This window comes from Saccostrea cucullata, unplaced genomic scaffold (assembly GCF_032062105.1).
Source record: "Saccostrea cucullata isolate Sc308-1 unplaced genomic scaffold, CSIRO_AGI_Scuc_v1 ctg595, whole genome shotgun sequence".
NCBI classification, from domain to species: Eukaryota; Metazoa; Mollusca; class Bivalvia; order Ostreida; family Ostreidae; genus Saccostrea; species Saccostrea cuccullata.
Window position 1 is genome coordinate 81,459 of NW_026931109.1, and position 3,542 is coordinate 85,000.

Sequence of the window (3,542 nt, forward strand, 5' to 3'; positions counted from 1 at the left end):
CCCCAGTCAGAAAGTCAAGTAATTTATTATTCTGTTAAAGAACAGTGTGAATGATGAGAAATAATAATGTAATACTCTAGACTACTAGAATAGTGTTTCAATAAATATGCAAGAATCCTAATGTATCTTAGGTTCATTTTCTCTACCAATGTCCCAAGACATAAGATGGTTTCATTAAAAAAAACAGTTTTGCTAGGAATAAATATGGAATAAATGTTAAAATATTGAAATATCCTCAAAGTCAGCAAGAATATATAATGTCATTATTCTCTTTTCAAACGACCCTACTGGAAATAGAAAAGTAGGATAAAAGATTTAACATCAATTCTCTGTAAGGACCAAAATTTTACTATAGGGCTGTGGCACACACCATGGGCGATTTCAATGAAACTTTTTCAGGTGATTAATGCCCATACAGTATGACAAAATCAACATTCAAAATTAAGGTTACCACCTTGGTTGCCATGGTAACGGACAAAAATAGATTTTGGCCATTTATGCCCATTTCACACATAAAAATGCTATATAATTCATTTCATATGGTATAATCATCTTTATTTTTATAAGATAAATAATACATTATATGAATAGAACATATGGAGCAATATATTACACAAATAAAAAAAATTCTAAATGTCACAGCATATTCCTCAATTGGTGGCTCAAAGATGACCAAATTCTAACATTTTGAAAATGGACATTTTTACCCTGTTTTTCAAGAGGTCTATCAAAAATTGCAAGCACTATGAGAAAAAATCAACTGAAATTTTAAAAACACTATAATAATGTTATTCAACTTTAATAAGAAGTAGAGTGGGTATTTTATTCGTTTAAAATATTTTTAACTTTGAAAATTGGCATTTTGCCAAATAATTTGTTTCTTTTTCAAAATTTTACCAGACACTAGTTGTTTAATAAAATTTCTTTTCCAAACAGTTTTTTCTTAAAAATATGAGAAATCAAATGAATAATAAATGTTTTCAATTTTTTTAAAGCTATTAATTAAAATAAATCAAAATTAATTGTTTTATTATTGTTTCTCAATGATCCCTTACAAAGGGCAGATAACTCAAAATCTAGCAAAAATTAGCTCTTTGATAGCCATTTTCTATAAATAATTAAACTTCTTTGTCATGCACTGATTCTGATGAAACTTTCTCCATTAGTGCTACTTGATACCAGAAATAAAAATATCAAATAAAATTTGGTTGCAAGGTATCTTGGTTTCTATGGAAACAGCCAGAAATTTTTGAAAAATTGAGACTTTTGGCTACTTGAAATCTCAACTGAACATTTAATAAAATCTAAGAAAAACCAACAAATTATTCTCACAAAAACTACACACCTTGTTTTAATTTTATGCTACACAGAAAATGTTTAGAAAATTATTTGTACATGTAAGTCAGTGGTAAATTTGGGTATATTTGAAAGCCAATTTAAATACTGAAAAATGCAAAGTATTCACTAATTCTAGGCGTCACTTGACCAAAATTTAATAACAACTTAAGAAAAACAATAAAATGTTTGATCTCAAAGACATAGGTGTTAGCAAAATCATTCTATAAATAACTTTTAGGGTTTCCACAGTTACACAGTGAAACCAAGCAAAATAAGATTCCAAGATTGGATTAATGCTATTATCTTGAGGAAAAACAAGAAAATTCTAGACTGGCACATACTAGTATGCATCTTTAAGACCTTGCAACACCAACAACATACTGAAAACTTTTCACAGGAACTTTGCCCAGTAATCAATATTTTCAAATACTAGATACAAAGTGGAGAAAAGGTGCTGAATTTAAATTGACTATAAAACTAACAACACATTGAAAAAATCATTAATATATCACTAACAATCTGTAAACATACACATACTCATTTGTGTTCTGTTTATCAGTTTTATTCACAAGAACATTATTTTCCCACTATTGAACAAGTCTTTGTGCTCTCAGAAAATTAATTCGCACATAAAATGGTATTTTTTGAGATTAAAAAGAGTATTGACACCAATTTGTGAAAAATGTGTCTATTTAAAAAAAGAGTCAATGACAATGTTGTGAAAATAAGGTAAAATAATTGCAAAAATTATTTGATCTACAGTACATGTATATATAACAACTTTTATATTTTTATATTAATACAGTCTTTTTTTCAAATTATTAATCAAGAAAATCTTCATTCTGAACATTATCTAAAATGTGTATTTTATATGTCAAATTATGTAAAAAAAAAAAAAATCTGTTACATTACAATTTAGTTCAAATAGCTAGACTTAAAGTTGCCTTTTTTTTTTTTTTTACATCAGACGTTTACTGTTACAGTAATTAAACTAAGTTATAACAAAGGCATGGGGACCTTCGAAATTACTTTGCTATATCCGTTATTTGTTATATCTGTATAAGGAATGTGTTAAATTTATATAGTTGGGGATCCAAGATGACTTCGCTTTATCCGTAAATTCACAATATCCGTGTTTGTACTAAACACTTTGCTGTATGTGGTGTTAGTGCTGTCCAGTGAAGAAAGTGGGTTTAAAAAGTGACACTTGAAATAACCATCTTTGACTTTTTCCCTGAAATAAAAAATAACATACATCTATACCCTAATTTAAATATATTATTTATCTACAACATTTTTTTCATGTGAAAACAAAATTGATATATTTTTCACTATCATGTATTTAATTCTAAACCAATTGTTAGTATTTACACCTTGAAAAAAATACCTCAAAAATATTTTAAGTATAACCAATGGAAGATAAAAGCAATCTAAAAAATTTAGTGAATTTACCATCACAATCAAAACTTCTGACATCCAATTTCTTTAAACAGAATTCCCTCCAAAAGAATACTGTTTGGTAACGATACTGTCTGGTGTTCAGTTCTCATGCAGGATCACTTGCAAGTTTTCTGTCTTTGTTTATTGATTTTGTAACTGCCTCCTGTTTCTGGTATATATTAACCTTTGTGTTAAAAAAGATAATAAAAACATAAAAACAAAGATTATTTCCTAATAATTTGCAACTATATAGTTCATTGCTGTATACTGGATACTAGTGTTCTATGTAGGGTTCCTCTATTTATAGTGCCTTATATGCAACTTTCTTGCATAAATCATACATATATGCATTATGTATGTTAGGGATATTCATACTATTTCATATATACATGTATCCAAGTACAGTTGCATAATAGCTTAATACATTTTCAATTTATGAATTTGTAAATACAAGAAAAACTTTCCTGAACAAATTTTGATTGAAAACTTGTAAGCGATAAGGTGTTCCCACAATTAATTTAAAATTTGCTTGTGAATTAAGTATGGTAAGAGTATATTTCTTTTGATAAATAGAACAAAAAAAATTCTAAAACCTCTTTGATAAAATTTTTATTAAAACATACATCAGGTGTTGACTCTGTTGAGAGAATTGAATTAATTTATTTAACAGTGTACTTACAGTTGCTCATATATCCTTTATTGGTGTCATTTGTATCATTTGTAACCTTTCACAGGTGATGCTCCTGTGGCACAGTTCTAAAATG

General features: G+C 27.5%; 1 long non-coding RNA gene across 1 annotated transcript in view; it reads right to left on the bottom strand.

Moving 5' to 3' along the window:
* Positions 1-2,489: 2,489 nt before the first annotated feature.
* Positions 2,490-3,542, bottom strand: part of LOC134231427 (uncharacterized) — a 2,677-nt gene continuing 1,624 nt past the window's right edge. The window contains exons 3-5 of the long non-coding RNA XR_009984553.1: positions 3,458-3,534; positions 2,813-2,962; positions 2,490-2,572 (exon numbers count right to left, since the gene is read on the bottom strand). This is a non-coding gene — a long non-coding RNA (uncharacterized LOC134231427). The remainder of the gene's footprint in view (positions 2,573-2,812; positions 2,963-3,457; positions 3,535-3,542) is intronic.